Below are 19,121 nucleotides of genomic sequence, written 5' to 3' on the forward strand. Positions count from 1 at the left end.
CCTCACCACTCGAGGATGAAACACACTGAACAAACCAGGTCTTAAACTGAAACTCTGATGCCTTATCCACTGAGCTATCTGGGCGTTGGTTTGTTGGTGTTTGGAGCCTTGGGTGGCCAGATGGTCACTGAACAGGAACATGTGGTTGTCAATGAATTGTCTAATGCCTAATCTGCACTGTAGGAGAGACATGGTATAATGTTGAAGCGTATCCCTGCAATGTATGGTGTAAATAGTGGGATTGTTCTCATTTAGGTAGGTGGGGTTGAGACCTATTAGTGTCACTGTCACAAGTGGAGTCTTGACGGCGATCAAGCGGTGACCCACCTAAAATGGAGAGAAAATGAAACACACATTAAGCCAAGAACACCTCCACGGAGCTCAAAGCGACTGAAGAGTTAATCCACACAAAAAAACACCTCCTGACAAGAGTGAGTAAAACCAAGTCTGTTTCTAATCAGAGCAGTGGCAGGCAAGGTTTGAAAGGCAGCTTCCCCGCGGTTCACTGCGTCCGAAATACCGCCTTCTGAATGCTCACTGCTTTCCCCGAGCACCAATTAACAACTCCGGGGGAGTGGTCACTTTCCAGCCGGTTGAAACCCCTTTAGCAGCTCATTCCACACGCTAGGAAATGGGTCACGGTGTGTAATAAGCGAGCGGGTAACTCCGAGGAGGTCTCCAGCCCGAATACCTGTGGGTTAACTATGGGACTTTACACTGCGGTCTGAACCAGGGCAACAAGAATACTTTTTTTAACCCCCCTTTTTTTTTGGAGTGTTTTACTTTAGGGTTTACAAAGTGATTCCCAGGAGAGAAAATTAAGGTATGTGTTTGGTTTTTTGATTCAGATTCCTACCTGAAATTGCTGTTTAAGATTATTTGGAACCAGATTGAATTGTGGTCATACAAAGTTGTTCTGTGTGTGTGTATATGCTGATAGCTAGCTGCCTGCAGAGATCAGATGCTTCATTCTCTGGGTTACTTCCGCACCCAGGGTTATGTTCTCTTTTTTGCCGGATGGTATCCGACCACTCCTTTGATTTTTAAAATTTTGTTAAATCAATATTTTTTGAACTTGTGTCCACCGTGCACTGTGATAAAGAAAGCGACGAGGATTGAGAGAGTGGAGGGTTCTGAAGGGCGTAATCCTACCGAATTGGGACGCTCAGTGTCACAAACCGTGTGGAGTCGTTCCCTGATTTTTTTTTCAATTAGGAAGGTGAACTTAGAACATAACATTTGGACTTTCAGTAATTGCGTGTCCGGCTTGGTTATGGGGAGCTGCGAATGTGTTAAGACATTTCTGGACATCTCCTGCACTCTCTGGATCAAGGACACCAGTTAGCAGAACTCTCGACCTATATTTGTCTCTCTTGCAGGAATGGTAGTCGACCGCCCGTCTTTCTGATGGAGATGCCCTTTGTTCTTTAGGGGACTGATGGCCTGTCTGACATTTGTCGTTAACCTTTCCTCTCTCTTACTACCATACAGTTGACCACACGATTTCCCAACAGAGTTTAGCTTTAAATTGGCAAACACCAGGAAGTAGGGAGCACAGTGCGATATAATAAATAAACAGCTCGTCCAACTTTTACCGTATTAATACTTGTGAAAATATTGGTGCTTTGTGCCTGAGGCTTTTAAAAATAAACTCCCTACGTTGGACGAACAATTCCAAGAATCTTCCTAAGAGCTGGTTGAAGGGAAGGGTGGAAGAGTGTCTGGATTTAATTCCAACTTTTGCAAAGCTTCATGAAATGGTCTTTATAATTGGGAACCAAAATAGGGGATTTTCACAGTAACTTCATTACAATGTTAATGTGCATGACATGGGGTGGCACAGTGGTTGGCACTGCTACCTCACAGCGCCAGGGACCCAGTTTCAATTCCGGCCTCGGGTGACTGTGTGGAGTTTGCATGTTCTCCCCATGTCTCTGTGGGTTTCCTCTGGGCGCTCCAGTTTCCTCCCACACTCAAAAGATGTGCGGGTTCGGTTGATTGGCCATGCTAAATTGTCCCTTAGTGCCAGCGGGATTAGCAGGGTAAATGTGTGGGGTCACAGGAATAGGGCCTGGGTGGGATTGTGGTAGGTGCAGACTCGATGGGCTGAATGGCCTCTTTCTGCACTGTAAGGATTCTATGATACTTATGACACTAATAAATTGGATCACCAGTTACCAACCTCTCAGGCTTTAGTTGATCAAATTGGGGCGTGGGCACCCGTTTTCATTAGAATAGTGCAGTTCCTAGATTCTGACTAGGAACCAGAACTTCTATTTTTCAACTCCACCTGGGGAGGGAGGGGGAGCAAGAACTCTGGCATGTGTTCTGAGGGATGACCATAAGTGTTAAAATTCTTTTCACTTTCAGGAGAGAGTGTACGCTGTTCAAACGAAAAGAGAGCTGTCATTTGTAGAAAGTGTGCTTTACTAATTTGTTGGAGTGGGACATCTCCTGGTGACTGTTAACTTAGACTTTTCCTGCACACCAGTTAAATTGTTTTTGCCCCATAGGTGGCTGGAATAAACGACAGGGTATCTGGGACCTTGGTGAATGATTGGTCCAATGGAGAGGTTTTTGAGGCTTGAGAAATGAACAGCGTAAGAACTGAGGAGGTGTTTGGGTGGATAAATGCAATGTTGAATCTGAAATAGAAAGAGACATAAAGGGTGGAATTTAATAGCCCTGCTCATGATTTTGGCAGGGGGCATTTGGGCAAATGATTGGAAGGTTGGCACTCTGCCACCTTCATGCCTCCATCCCAGGTGAGTCCATGGTGTGAAGGCACATGGACTCCCGTCCTGCCTTGGGGATAATTGAGGTGTATAGCTGTAAATCAATGTCTACTTGAGGGCCTCATCCTGGTGCTGTTGGTCTTCATCCAGCAGGCTGTTCACAACGCGGGAGCATGAGAAACAAACTCATTTAGGATTGCCTGGAGGCTCCCAGCAGGGGCACTCATCGGGCAGAAGGGAACCCTGTTGACAGCCATGTTGCTGCCCCTCTCTCCCTCGTGGCACCACCTCCTGTCATTATTCACCTGTGGCTTGGGATCCAGTGACAATCCTAGGCTTCGGGTGAGTGTTGTACCGGCAGCAGCCACTACCTCCCCAGGGCACTGCATAAAGGCTGGTTCAGTGGAAAAGACTTCCACCCCCAGGGTCTTTGATCCCAGGGAAAATTCATCACTATTCAGGGTATTTAATGTAGCGGGCTTTCTTTTGAAGGAAGCAACACAGGTCTCCTGTGAGCTCTCCCCATTACCTCCATTAAATTCAACCCAAAGAGAAGGTGATAGAGATTGGTTCAAAAGGGAGATTTAAAAAAAAAGTTACCAGATAAAAAAACTTTAAAAAATTAATTTAACCCTTTTAAAATCTTCTACCTAAAGAAATGAGACACCACGCCTTTGTCCACTTCCCAGGCCAGAGAACTTGATTGGAAGACATTAATGATCACATGATTAAAAGGGTACCATTAATTATTATATTTAACTGAAGTTTAATGGGAAATAATGTGAAAATACACAATTAATAAACTTCATGAAACTGGCATGGGGAGTGGGGTGTGCATTAAGGGTGTGATCCTGTTTTACTGAAGCTAACAACTGAACAATGCAAATCATCAACCACATTGTAACAATGCACAATTCATGGGTCAAGTTGCCCAATTTTCATGTTGCGTGTCACTTGCAGCCATTTTGTATGTAATGAAGAAGTACTGTGACTTGTTACTAATCAAAAATACATTTTGATAAACTCAGAGCATCCCTTGGCTTATGGGGTCCAGTTTTGAATACGGCGATCTACCACACTTTTTACCTAATCCACCCAGTTTGGAACTGGCTGGATGGAATCCAGTACCTGTTCTATACCCATCTGATTTTCCTTTCTCTTCGCTTCAATGATAATTGGACAGAGTGTAAAGCCAGCATCCAGTCTGATTCTGTTAGTTTCCCAATGGGCAAATTGGCTTAAAATTATTCCCACGTGCCTGATATAAAACCCTGAATCTGCACTTGTCAAAGTCACCAGTCGTATCCTACGTAACTGTAGTTCATTCTCTCTCCTTCCCTCTTCATCTCTTTGCTGCTTGTAATGCTTCCAACCAGCTATTGTTCTTGAATGCATCTCCTTCATGGTCCATATTTCTGCCTTTTTCTTTCACCATGTCCCACTCCTACATTTCACATTGTAGACATTACATCATTTCCAATGATAAATTCCCAAGTGATTGTATTGACATCCCTAACATACCTATAGGATTCCATCCCTTGCACCTTCCTTTTCATCTTTGCACTACCCTTTAGCAACGTCAGATGAAAGCATGGCCAGTTTTCACATTAATATAAGTGATGCTCTGGTTTACATCTCTGATGCGGCTTTTGTTGCCAATCTCCATTGGTTTCCCATCTCCCAGAGCAACAACCTTTTGAGACTCCTTTTGCAATCCGATCCATTCATGGCCTTTCCTGCCTCCATTCTTTCAACAACTATCCTCCCTCTTTTAGCAGCTGCTTTGCTCTTGTCCTCGAAAACACTCTGTCCTGTTAACTTCCGCACTAGCTTCAAAAGCTGCCACATACCACTCTTTTTGAATGCACCTTTGTCTGCTCCTAACTTTTCTCCCTGCTGCTTGGCAATCCTCTTGCTGCCTGGTTCCATGTAAATTAATCCATTGTGTGCGTGAGAACTACAAAAGTGTTAATCGCTGATGGCTCTTGGTACCCTCCAGTTGAATGTTCAAATTGGATGGGCCGCACAGTAGAAACTTCTAGTTTCTCATTTTTCTTTGGAAAATTCATGTGGCAGTTACAGGCCCAAGCCTTATTTTGGCACTCTACTTTTGTATGTCAGCATTCATCGCAATCCACAGAACCGAGAGGAAGGATGTTCTGGGGATAAATACATTCTAAAAGTGGTGTTTTCTTGAACCTTTCTCTTGCGCTGAATTGGCAATTTGTACGGATGTTATTCTTGTGTAGCAATCTTTTTTGTGAATAAGGAACTGAAGCAGATACATTTTAATGACCTCAGGCGATGCTCATGTAGCACATACGATTCCCAGCAATGGGAGCCATTGATCAATTATTAGACTGTCTTTTATCTCAACATTTAAAATCAATCCTTGCCAAGTATTTTTTGAGAAATTAGGTCAGTCTGTGTCAAGATGACCAAAGTTGGCAAAATAGTGGATAGACACGAGCACATCCTTTGATCTCTCTCTTGTGTTTGTAAATGTGGCACAGTACTTAAAATACTTTGTGTTAAATTAATGGGCTTTTATGTTACATTCAATTTGACAATTTCAGCAAAAGCTCCAAACTCAAATCATCTTGGCAATATTTGAATTTTCCCAAGGTGTGTCCTATGTCACAATTCAGTGCAATATTGAGTGAATGCTGCCCTTTGAGTACTATATTTCAAATGAGATGTTAAAACGAAACACCTTTCTGCTCTTTCAGTTGATTGAAAAAAACCTAAATAAATCCCATAGCATTATTTGAAGAATTGGGTAGTTCTCAGGTCCTGGCCAATATTAGTCTTTCTTCAACCCCGATCACTAAAACAGACTATCTGGTCATTGTTGTCTGTGGGATCCTCCAGTATGCAAATTATGTGCCATGTTTTCCTACATTACAATGGTGATGACAAGAAAGTACTTCTGGCAAATGGAGTTTAACCCTGATAAATGTGAGGTGATTCATTTTGGTAGGACTAATTTAAATGTGGATTACAGGGTCAAAGGTAGGGTTCTGAAGACTGTGGAGGAACAGAGAGATCTTGGGGTTCATATCCACAGATCTCTAAAGGTTGCCATTCAAGTGGATAGAGCTGTGAAGAAGGCCTATAGTGTGTTAGCTTTTATTAACAGGAGGTTGGAGTTTAAGAGCCGTGGGGTTATGCTGCAACTGTACAGGACCTTGGTGAGACCACATTTGGAATATTGTGTGCAGTTCTGGTCACCTCACTATAAGAAGGATGTGGAAGCGCTGGAAAGAGTGCAGAGGAGATCTACCAGGATGCTGCCTGGTTTGGAGAGTAGGTCTTATGAGGAAAGGTTGCGGGAGCTAGGGCTGTTCTCTCTGGAGCGGAGGAGGCTGAGGGGAGACTTAATAGAGGTTTATAAAATGATGAAGGGAATAGATAGAGTGAACGTTCAAAGAATATTTCCTCGGGTGGATGGAGCTATTACAAGGGGGCATAACTATAGGGTTCGTGGTGGGAGATACAGGAAGGATATCAGAGGTAGGTTCTTTACGCAGAGAGTGGTTGGGGTGTGGAATGGACTGCCTGCAGTGATAGTGGAGTCAGACACTTTAGGAACATTTAAGCGGTTATTGGATAGGCACATGGAGCACACCAGGATGATAGGGAGTGGGATAGCTTGATCTTGGTTTCAGATAAAGCTCGGCACAACATCGTGGGCCGAAGGGCCTGTTCTGTGCTGTACTGTTCTATCTAGGTTTCTATGAACAGACAATAAAATGCCTGGTCATGAAGGCACTAGATAAATATAAATGTGTTTTATTTTAATGAGCTGTCAGCGTCTCTGCTGATTTTGTTCCAATTCTGTTTTATACCCTGTTCTATTATGGTGACAGTAGCATTAATATGTTACCCATCAGAGAACTGACCTTGACGTGCAGCACTTGATTTTGTGGGAAGTAAAATGTTCCAGTTCCTGTTGGTGCAATGTGTAAAATGAAGGGATGAGCACGTATTGCATACAGCGCGGTTAAATTTGACCTGACCTCGGAAATTGGCACCGATTAAAGATCTTTAAAGAGAATGCAATAGTCAATATTGCACTGAATTGTGACACAGGACACACCTTGGGAAAATTCAAATATTGCCAAGATGATTTGAGTTTGGAGCTTTTGCTGAAACTGTCAAATTGAACATAACATAAAAGCCCATTAATATAACACAAAGTATTTTAAGTACTGTGCCACATTTACAAACTCGAGAGATCAAGGGATATGCTTCTGTCTATCCACTATTGTGTCAACTTTGGTCATCTTGACACAGACTGACATTTCTCAAACAAAACTTGGCAAGGATTGATTTTAAATGTTGACATAAAAGACTGTTTATAGACAGTCTAATAATTGATCAATGGCTACCATTGCTGTGGATCGTATGTGCTCCATGAGCATCGCCTGAGGTCATTAAAATGCATCTTCAGTTCCTTTTTCACAAAAAGAATGCCCTTTTAGGGCTAGAAACACATTACTATCAGCACGAATCAGTTCTGAGGTGCAATGTTCCTACTGTCAGCGTAGCTTCAACATTCTTAATCAACAGGATCACGAGAGTGCTGGTTTTTGTGGTATACTTCAATTGTGCAGCATAGCTGCCATTGTAATATGGTCCTTTTGAAAGTTCAGAACTGTTTTCATGCGTCAGCTACCCTAGAAATTACTGGCATGATGTGGCAGGGTTTGGATATCTCCCATTATTAAAACCATCTGCTTCCACCCCTATCATTACATCACTCTCAGCTCATCAGCTGCTGAAACTCTCATCCTTGCCTTTGTCATCCCCAGTCTCAATATTTCCAATGTCCTCCTGACCAACCTTCCACTTTGTAGCCTTCGAACCCGAGCTCATCCTAGGTACTGCTCCATGTATCCTGGCATCACCAATCAGCACCTGGTAATGAAGTGAGGATAAGTTGAAACCTGTCAATGATGACGGTTGATTCATTGAGAAGATCTTGGGCTCATTCTGGTCTCCTGCACACCTATCATTTGGGTAGTGAACTGTGGCTGGGTTTACACTTGAACATTAAATAGTGATGAGGCCAGCCCATTGGTCCATCTAACTCTTCTGGCTGAAATGTATCAGCACTTCTCCTTATCGCCACACTCAAATCATAATGGAGTCTCCACTGTTTTACCAGGATGATCGTTTCAGATGTTGGTCACCTTTTTGTAACACCCTGACACAATTTCTGAATTTGTCTTTTAGTCTTTCCTCTATCGGTTTCTACTCCTGTCCTGCTGCACAGGTTTAACCTTTCTCTTCTCGCTTTCTGCCTCTCTAATATGAGGAACAAACAAAGAAAATTACAGCACAGGAACAGGCCCTTCGGCCCTCCAAGCCTGCATCAACCATGCTGCCTGTCTGAACTAAAACCCCCTACCCTTCCAGGGACCATATCCCTCTGTTCCCATCCTATTCATGTATTTGTCCGGATGCCCCTTAAAAGTCAAATATTCTCCACAACAAATTTTTCTGACAGTACAGGGCCCGCCTCTGAAGTCCTTCTCCATTTGGGCATCTGAGTGAAATATGTTCTGCAGTAAAATCCTGTGATGTTTTACGCTTAATACATTTCATTAATCACTGTCGTGTATGCATTGCTGGAGTAAATTGGTGGCTCATTCAGTGAATGTCGATTATTTGCAAATGTCTAAAAGGGATCCAGACAAGTTCCTGGAAGAGACTAATATTGCACTCGACTTGTACACAAGCTAGCCCTTTTGTCATTTTAAATATTTTTCCAGTGCCTGCCCAGAGTTATCTTCGAGTTGCAGTTGGTCTCCATAATTCTTTGCTAAATAGCAGCAAGGATTCCTGCTTCTTAGCATTATCCAGCGATATTTGATAGAAGGTAGATTTCATTTACAGAATTGGGCTTGGGTACAGTGTTATACACAATCAGTGTCACGAGGAACAACTACTCCCAGACACTGATGGAACAGAACTTACAGCTGCCTGCATAGAGGGTGTGAAATTCATCTCAAATGCAAAAAAGATGGGGTTATATAACTGAGAACAGCCTGTTCCTGTACAAGTGCAACCCTCAATTGCTGGAGTCTTCTGTTATCCCCTGCAAAAAAATACTTTACTTAGCTTTAAGGGTGCATCAGCATGATGGTTCCTCTTTCTGCCTGCAGTGTCAGCAGTCACCATCTCTATCAGTGGCTTTGCCAAGGTTGCTGGGAGGCGGGCCATTATCCTCGATTGGCTGTTCTCTCTCTCTCTCCCCCCCCCCCCCCTTTGGTCCTGGCAGTTGAGCATCCATGCCCTTGATAAAATGTTGGACGTGTTGACTTGTACTTTGTGTCAGTGAATCGGGTATGCAAAGTTGGAAGAAGCATCAGAATTCATAGTCCCACTTCAAAGAGTCTTAAATCACTTGTAGCTGTTAATCAAACTATGAAATGGGAGGCACCCTACTGTGATAATGGATGGTTATGAAAGCAGTCGTGCGTCAGTAACCCAGTAATGGAACTGCTCAAGCTTATGTTAACAAACAGTGAAATAGCAAGCAATGATTTGTTTTAAAACACTAGAGACATTTTTTTTTTTCAAACATTTAAGAGGCAAGACTTTTAAATGCCTTGATAGATTGCCACCTCCCTTTGACTGGCGAGTAAATTTTGTAAGAAGTTTAACAACACCAGGTTAAAGTCCAACAGGTTTATTTGGTAGCAAAAGCCACACAAGCTTTCGGAGCTCTAAGCCCCTTCTTCAGGTGAGTGGGAATTCTGTTCACAAACAGAGCATATAAAGACACAGACTCAATTTACATGAATAATGGTTGGAATGCGAATACTTACAACTAATCAAGTCTTTAAGAAACAAAACAATGTGAGTGGAGAGAGCATCAAGACAGGCTAAAAAGATGTGTATTGTCTCCAGACAAGACAGCCAGTGAAACTCTGTGGGGGTTACAGATAGTGTGACATGAACCCAATATCCCGGTTGAGGCCGTCCTCGTATGTGCGGAACTTGGCTATCAGTTTCTGCTCAGCGACTCTGTGCCGTCGTGTGTCGCGAAGGCCGCCTTGGAGAACGCTTACCCGAATATCAGAGGCCGAATGCCCGTGACTGCTGAAGTGCTCCCCAACAGGAAGAGAACAGTCTTGTAAATTTTGACAGGCCTGTTGACCATTTCAATGAGTTTGGCAGTTGTTTATACAATTTTTACGCACCTCCGTGCCTACTTCTAACAATTCTAAAGGGCACATCGCCTTCCCCAAAAGCGTCCCAAGACCAAATCCAAAGAGGTACCCCAGCTATCAAATACACAAGGTTCAGATCTACTCTGAACAGGTCTACTCTGCACGCATCAGGTTTCACATTCATGGGATGCAACAATCCACTTTGTGGAGGTAGCAGATGATTTAAATGGCCAGCTGCCTCGGTGAACTGTTCATGAACAAAATGCCCCATTCCCACCCCTGTGAAAATGGGAAGTGCTGTGTTTGAGGGCGGGGCTTGATTTTCAGGCACTCCCGCCATTTTTGCCACAAAGAGGCTCTTCGTCACAGCGGAAATCCGGACCATTGCTTTATGTGGACCTTAGACTGCATTAAATGAGTTTGACACAGTGCACATTGTTTCTTTATGATGCAATGTGAAATATGTCACCATTCTGCAAGACAGATTCAGAGATAGTGTTCATTTTACAGGAGGGGGAATAAACAGCATCACTGCCGTGGAAGGGAACAGGAAGGAAATAATGCAATAATGTCAGTAAGATAGTGGACTTGGTTAATATAAGCATTTAGGCTTAGTAAAAGGTGAGATGATGAACTAAAATGGGCATGACAATTGAGGTGAATTTCAATCTGTTATGTGCAGGATCAATGATGTTGTGTCCAGTTCAGTTGGTATAGACATGTTCCTAAGTGGCTGTGGGTATAGGGGCATATTTTCAGTTGCGTCCTTTTGGCGCCTTTGTGGCAAATAAGAGTTAGCTTTTCAGTAGATTCAACTCCCATTGGTAAATATGAAAAAAAAAGTTTATTTATTAGTCGCAAGGCTTACATTAACACTGCAATGAAGTTACTGTGAAATTCCCCTAGTTGTCACAGTCCAGCGCCTGTTCGGGTCAATGCACCTAACCAGCACATCTTTCAGACTGTGGGAGGAAACCCACGCAGACACGGGGAGAATGAGCAAACTCCACACAGACAGTGACCCAAGCCGGGAATTGAATCCAGGACTCTGGCGCTGTGAGGCGGCAGTGCTAATCACTGTGCCTCTGTGGCAAGGGGAAGAGACAGGAAAGACACTGATCAAGTTTACTGTCGAGTTCCCCAATTAAGATGGCAGTAATAACTGCAAGTAGGTAACGGCACGTCGAGAAAGAAATTCAGAATCGTACATGGGTTTTATTATAAAAATGGTTGTTTCCTGTGCACTATTGCCAATGATAAATTTATTGATCATGAGCCCCTCAGAAACACTGCTTTATGTTTTACTTTTGTTTGTCATTTGGGTGAGAAGTTTAAATTATTTTTAGTTGGACCAATGAGCGGCACAGGCTTGGAGGGCCGAAGGGCCTGTTTCCTGTGCTGTACTGTTCTTTGTTCTATTCAAAATGGGCTGGTGGGGTGCTGGGGAAGGGAATTTATTGTTCCTGCTTTAGTATTAAATTCTATAAATTTTTGTATATATTTATTTGACATAACATCTTTAGAAAACAGTATTATAGTGCTGCGACTTTCTCTGTAACATTGTGAAATGGCTGTTTCTATTGTCAATATTACCAGTCGGTAGCTAACACAGGTTCACCACAGCACAAGGTGGTGGTTAGAGCAGCTACAACATTGCAACGTTACCGGTATGTGACAGATTGGACAACCATTTTGCGTCTGTAATGTGTAATTTGTGCAGAATTTGTCTATTATAAAAATGAATCGGGTATTTTTCATTGTTGGGTATGTGGGTGCCACTGGCAACACCAGCATGTATTTCCAATGAATTGTAAATTGCTCATAGACCTTTAATCATCCTTTGAACATGTCAGTGGGCTGCCTTGAACTGCTGCTGTCCATGTGGTATTTTTCATAGTGATTTGATAAAAGTGGTTTGTTAGGCCACTTCAGAGCGCAAGTCAAGAGTTAACCATGTTGGTCTGGGACTTGAGTCACTCATAGACTAAACTAGCAAAGGATGACTACATATTTCTGGGACAAAAATGAACCAGTGTTTTTTTTCTGCAACAATGTCACAGCTTTATATGTGTGTTTTTTTTGTTAAAGCAACTTTTTATTTCTGGATTTTAAAAAAGAATTTACATTCTCAAACTGCGGTGAAATTTAAATTTCTCTGGATAACTAGTCCAGTAACTATATTACCCTTTTGCTGCTCACCACTTATAATAGTATTATTATAGTAATTGAGTAAAGATCATGAATGACCTTTTCCCCCAAACTGACTGAATATAATCATTTATATCTCAACTGGGCCATATAAATATTGATCAGATACATCTTAAAATTGAAAGGTTTTGCCTGTAAGTCTCTTGGAGGTGATTTCTCTAAGAAATTCCACTAGGAAAAAACCCCGATCTCAGCAGATGTCATGAGCTCCATCAGGAAGAATCGAATTAGATTCAAGATTTTAAGCATTGGTCCATTTATATGTGGGTAATGTTTGAAGAGCATTCTGACTGCATGAGATGGGGAACAGGCTACAAGCTGAGATCTGCATGCTAATCGTGGAACAGTATTCGCTGGCTGGAAAAGTCAAAGCTAGAGAGCAGGTTGGGAACTGGTGATTCAAAATGAACGAATGTTAAAATGGTGATATCTGCGTGGCCCCAAATATTGGGCAGAGAACATGTGGAACGTAGTAAGATGCAGACAAGCTAAGCAGTTTGATCAAAATGTTAAGGACTTGTCCTAAGCAACCAGAGGAAAGAATTTTATCTGAACCTATGATTCTGCTCTATTGCAACATGCTCAAATTGAAAAGGATTAGATTAATTCTCATGATATATAGGAATTCCTTCATAAATCAAAGCTATATTCCTCCCTAACAGTGCTGTGGGGTACCTACGCCACACACACTGCAGCGGTTCAAGAAAGTGGCTCACCACCACCTCCTCGAGGTTACTTAGAATCCCTACAGTGCAGGAAGAAGCATGCAGCCTATTGATTCTGCAGTGACTCTCTGACAGAGCATCTTAGCCAGCATAACCCCACGTATTTACTTACCCCACTAATCCCCCTAACCTACACATCTTTGGACACTAAGGGCCAATGTAGCATGGCTAGTCCACCTAACCTGCGCATCTTTGGACTGTGGGAGGAAACAGGAGGACCCAGAAGAAGCCCATGCAGACACGGGGAGAACGTGCAAACTACACAGTCACCCAAGGCTTGAATCGAGCCCAGGTTCCTCGCGTTGTAAGGCAGCAATGCCAGCAGCAGTGGCAACCACTGTGCCACCGTACACACTTGTGGAACGGTAACTAATATTGGCTTTGCCATTGACATTTGTATCCTATAATTTTTTTTAAATGACAAAAACTGAAAACACATCACACTTCCCTGCCATTGAATACCTACCAAATACCTGTCAAATTTCACACAAGTATTGATACTCAAGTGGCTTGAAATGTCCTTGTGTAGGCAAAGAGAAAAGCAAAGAGCTATAAAAGGATGTGCCAAAGAAATCAGAAGGCCTTTAATTGTAGGAGAAACAGTTGTATTGGTATTATAATCTGGTTATGGTCCTATAATAGCTATGAGAAATTTATTGAGCGCCAGCTAATCAATGTTAGCCATAAAGTTGCCCCTCGGATCACATTTTGCCAACTTCAATAGGAAAAGAGTATGAAGTTCTTCTGATGGAAAACTACCATTTCACGAGGAAAGAGACAAAATGTCAGTGAAAACAATGAAGCCTGGGTGGCTGTTTAAAAACCAAATGAAGAGTGCAGCATGGTCAACACTATAGTCGCATATTGTCAGAATACCGTGTAGCTATGTAAGGTGTTGACGTGAGCTTAATTGTATCCTCAAAGCAACCAGAACCAAAAAGGAACAGAATCCCTTAACCTCGTTAACCTAACACTATGGGTAACATTGATAACCCGAGTAGATAGAAACTTCCCCAAAGGTGAGTCCAGAGAAATATGACGAGGTCGGGCAAGACCCGTGATTCTATTTGCAGCTCACGGGGCTGTATTTACCTGTGGAGGGAAGGGGAATCTTTGTATTTTCCTCCCAAGAAATATTTAAATCTAATTATGTAATTCTGTAAGGCATGAAGTCAGTTTTGCAGGATGTGTTTTTTTTTAAAATGCCAGAATTGAGAGTGTAAATGGGGGGGCGGGGGGGGAACCTGTGAGGGCTGATTACATGGGGAATGCTCCAGGCCGGGATGTTTTGAAAACCTAAATGCATGGAAAACATTGTTACCCTGTGTCAATCTATTAAAATAAATTCTTGATGCAACAGTACATTCCTTTTTGAGTTACAAGAGGTATAATCTGCTATGGGAAGATGGGAATATTTTGGAGATAAGGATTTGGTGGGGGAGATGTTGACTAAGGGCAGATGCAGATGTGATGCTAATGTAATACTGATGTCAGCTTAGTAGTAGGGGAGGAGAGTAGAAGCACTTGCCTTTTGGTGCAGGTGTTGGCTCAAAGGACTATGGAATCGACAGGGCAACTAGGCAATCATCAAACTCTCTGTAAATGCCTAACACACAACAAAACATGGTGGCAGTGAGTGAAAGACGGAAAGAAGCTACAGGGCTGTCAAAAAAAAAGATAATAACCTTAAAGGCAGGACATAAGGAAAAAATCCAAGATGTCAGAACATTGCAAGAGGCAAGCTATGACAGACCCAGAGTAAGAAGTCTCTCAACACCAGGTTAAAGTCCAACAGGTTGATTTGGTAGCAAATTCCACTAGCTTTCGGAGCGCTGCCCCTTCGTCAGGTGAGTGGGAGTTCTGTTCACAAACAGGGCATATAAAGACACAAACTCAATTTACAAAATAATGATTGGAATGCGAGTCTTTACAGGTAATCAAGTCTTAAAGGTACAGACAATGTGAGTGGAGAGAGGGTTAAGCACAGGTTAAAGAGTATTGTCTCCAGACAGGACAGCTGGTGAGATTTTGCAAGTCCAGGCAAGTCGTGGGGGTTACAGATAGTGTGGCATGAACCCATCATCTCACGTGAGAACACCATCCACCAGCTACACGGTACCTACTCTTGCAACTCTGCCAATGTTGTCTACCTGATACGCTGCAGGAAAGGATGTCCCGAGGCATGGTACATTGGGGAGACCATGCAGACGCTACGACAATAGATGAATGAACGCCGCTTGACAATCACCAGGCAAGACTGTTCTCTTCCTGTTGGGGAACACTTCAGCGGTCACGGGCATTCGGCCTCTGATCTTGGGGTAAGCGTTCTCCAAGGCGGCTTTCACGAGACAGCGCAGGGTCACTGAGCAGAGACTGATAGCCAAGTTCCGCACACATGAGGATGGCCTCAACCAGGATCTTGGGTTCATGTCACACTATCTAACTTGCCTGGACTTGCAAAATCTCACTAGCTGTCCTGTCTGGAGACAATACACATCTCTTTAACCTGTGCTTAACGCTCTCTCCACTCGCGTTGCCTGTACCTTTAAGACTTGATTACCTGTAAAGACTCGCATTCCAATCATTATTTTGTAAATTGAGTTGGTGTCTTTATATGCCCTGTTTGTGAACAGAACTCCCACTCACCTGACGAAGGGGCAGTGCTCCGAAAGCTAGTGGATTTGCTACCAAATAAACCTGTTGGACTTTAACCTGGTGTTTGTGAGACTTCTGACTGTGTTTACCCCAGTCCAACACCGGCATCTCCACATCATGACAGACCCAGAGACCAGACAACAGTGGGCACAAGCCAAAAACAGCAAGAAGCAGGATTAAATGCAATAACAATTCCCATGTTCAGCAGAAGCATGGCGTCCACCCAACCACAGAACCATTTCAGAGTGCAGAATGCCCACAGCAGACCCAGGTACAGAACTGCTTTAGGATTACAGAAAAAGGGCCAGACCAACTGGGCCAGTACCCAATTTATACTGTAGGAACTATTGCTGATAATTTAAAAGGAAGGTAGGAGGTTGAGTCTTCAGCTTACGAAGAAGTCATGCAAGCTCTCAGCGTCTGTCAGAACTTAATAATTGAGTGGGCTAAATTGAATAGAAGAAAATGAAACATCTGTTTATTAAGCATCTCTATTGGCTGGCATGAAATGTGCTTAAGGAATTTTTAAAAAACATGTTGACTTACGACAGGATCATTGTAGGGATGTTAGACAAAGTGTTATCGGATGCCTTCCAGACAAGGGAGGGTTTAATGCTGGCGAAAGCAGTAAAGATTGTGAGATAAATGGAACCTGGAAAACAAGGCTGGGTTTGGTTCATGGGGAAGGAGGGGTTCCGTGGAGAAGATTGAGTGAGGCCATTCAATTTGTAGGTTATAAAATGAAAATTGCACCAACTGCCATTTTAAAATGTCTGCAGTGTGGCCGGCACAAGCCACACAAATGAGAAGAATGTCCAGCTGGAAGTGTAGAGTGCCACAACTGTGGAAAAATAGATGCAAGGGGGGCTTCCCTCTGGGAGGTTTTGCATTCAGCCATTTCAGCTAATAAAGAGACTTGCAAAGACAGTATGCTGTTAAAGATGTCCTTTATTTGACCAATTTGACACATTGGGGGAGAGAGAGAGTCAAAGGATTCTCTCTGACCTTGTATCACATGGGTACAACGGATATACATTTCTGAAGATTTGATACTCCTGCCCAACCAATCATCCAAGCTGGACGGTCCAATTACATTAATACACTTTATTAAACTTATTTCCCATTATGCTAAGGGATAAATTGCTTGTTGGCTCAAACCCACAAGAAAGTACAGCGATAGTTTAAATTTATGTATCTTTGTATGATACATAAGTGAGGCACATTGTGATACCTTTGGTATATAAGGCACACTGGTCCCCATTTTTAAACTAATCTACTTGTTTTAATAATCTCAAAAGCAGGTATTTCTGTATCCCCTGCTACAATTTTTAAAATTGTCACTCCAAAAATGCTAACAACCTGTAAAACGGGGAAGAGAGTTTTAAAGCAGAACCAGGTATAAGTGGAAGATCTGCAAAACAGAAATTAACCGTCCTCTGGGGGATGAGTGACAAAGTATTGAAGTGCTGAACATCCCACAAAGTTTACATTAGAAACTGGAGCAGGGATTTCTACTTTATCTACAAGACACAATTCAAGAGTGGGATGCAGTACTGTCCTTGAGTTCAGCTCCAAGAAGCTTGACACCATCCAGGTCAAAGCAATCCATTTGGCACCCCATCCCTCCACCACCGATGTACAGTGTGTACCATCTACAAGATGCACTGCAGTAACTCACAAGGGTCCTTCGACAGCCACTTCCAAATCTGTGACTTCAGCCATCAAGAAGGACAAAGGCAGCAGATGCATGAGAACATCACCACCTGCAAGTTCCCCTCCAAGCCACTTTTATGACCTTGGGTTTTGGGGTGACGATCCAGTTTGGGAACAATAACAGTTTGTTTAACGTAAACAAATTTTGAGATTCAAGAGGCTTACCAAAAGAATAAAAGCACAAGATGCCACGGTTTTGACAAACAAAGAAAATGTTACTATAAAATTTTAAAAAGCTAAAACAATTTACAATATTTATCTTGTATTCTAACATTCAGGAAAATATACACATGAATTAAGAGGAAAGCTGTGGTCAAATACTCTACACTACAAACTAAATGCCAGATGCGACCAAACCAAATTCCATGGATTTCTCAATAACCCACTCAGATATTGAGAGTCAATAAGTCTCACTGGAACTTCACTTTTCTCGGGAGGGTTTCGAATCTCCACTTTTGAAGATCTTGCCTTGGAATTCTCTCTCAAAGTCGCTTCCACACGGAGGACTTCAACAATGGCCACCTCGCAGGATTTCAGTCTTGCCTTCCAAGATTCTTTCCCCATGGATTTCACTTGAGTTTCAGCTTGCATGCACAATTTCACATCTTTAGCCGTGCTGAGCAGAACAGCACTGCTCCAAAGGAGTACCTTTTTCCCCAGTGCCTATAGCACGGAGTCAGCAACCTTTTGACTGCTTTCTCATATCTTCAGACCTTCTCTCATGCCCCTTCACTTGTCTGCTCCCTATGGCTCTTTATTTTGAATCAAAGCCTAGTTCTCTGCTTTCTTTTAACTTTATGGGACCAATTTGTGTCCCTATCTTTGTTTCTTTCTTTTGGAACCTCTCCGAGCTCACCCCCTTCTCCCTATGCTTGGGACACTTGCATGATATTGAATGAACATGTCATTTGATCTAGGTTTTCGTGCAGTTCTTCTTTCTTTCTCCCTTCTGCACAGCCGCACACTGACACCCCTTGGCCTGAGGAATGTAAATTAAATGAATTGTGCATGTGCCACCATCTCCTAGCTGGACCCGGGATTCAACGGCAAACCTTGAGTTCCCATTAAGTTTCATCAAACCACACACCTTGGAAATAGATTGGCATTCCTTCACTTGTCATGGAATCATAGAAACCCTACAGTGCAGAAGGAAGTCATTCAGTCCATCCCACCCAGGCCCTATCCCCGCAACCCCACATATTTGCCCCATTAATTCCTCTACCCTAAGCATCTCAGGACACTAAGGGGAAATTTAGCATGTCCGATCAACCTAACCTGCACATCTTTGGACTGTGGGAGGAAACCCACACAGACACAGGAAGAATGTGCAAACTCCACACACTGACCCAATTTGTTGCAAAATGTCGCTGGGTCAAAATTCTGGAACTCTCTTCCTAACAGCACTGTGGGTGTACCTACAGCATGTGGACTACAGTGGGTTCAAGAAGGCAGCCCACCACCACCTCCCTGACGGATGATTGGGGATGGGCAATAAAAATGTTGGCCTTGCCAGAGGTGCCCACATCCTGTAGCAGAATGATTATAAAATGACTCAAATAAATTCCATGGCAACCCTCTTTTTTTAAATTGCAAGGTCCTGGGGAGACTACAGTAAAAATGGCTCATGGTGAATGTGAAATATAAAGATACCTGAAATCCTTGAACCTCCCTGTCTTTGAAAATTAAGAATGCTCTACTAAGCAGAGACGCATGCCTTAAACTGGGGTTCAAACAAATTCCCCAAATTTTTCAAACACTGACACACACACCGAGGAAAGTCCCTCACCCACTCTCTGACAAAGTCAAGGTCGAAGTGGAAAATAATCAGTAGTAAAGGATTATCTCACTGGACACCGTGCCAACAAAATGGTGTTCAGGTATGGTTATGGTCGAAAACAAAACGG

The 19,121-nt window shown here is 42.8% G+C and overlaps 1 protein-coding gene across 1 annotated transcript in view; it reads left to right on the top strand.

Annotated features, from left to right (window-relative positions):
* Window positions 1-459: 459 nt before the first annotated feature.
* The window catches only part of LOC144508560 (tyrosine-protein kinase HCK-like), a 93,980-nt gene continuing 75,318 nt past the window's right edge, over window positions 460-19,121 (top strand). Inside the window, exon 1 of the mRNA XM_078236624.1 lies at window positions 460-823. The gene's annotated coding sequence lies outside the window, so the exon portion shown is untranslated. The remainder of the gene's footprint in view (window positions 824-19,121) is intronic.

This window comes from Mustelus asterias, chromosome 20 (genome assembly GCF_964213995.1).
Source record: "Mustelus asterias chromosome 20, sMusAst1.hap1.1, whole genome shotgun sequence".
Classification (NCBI taxonomy): Eukaryota; Metazoa; Chordata; class Chondrichthyes; order Carcharhiniformes; family Triakidae; genus Mustelus; species Mustelus asterias.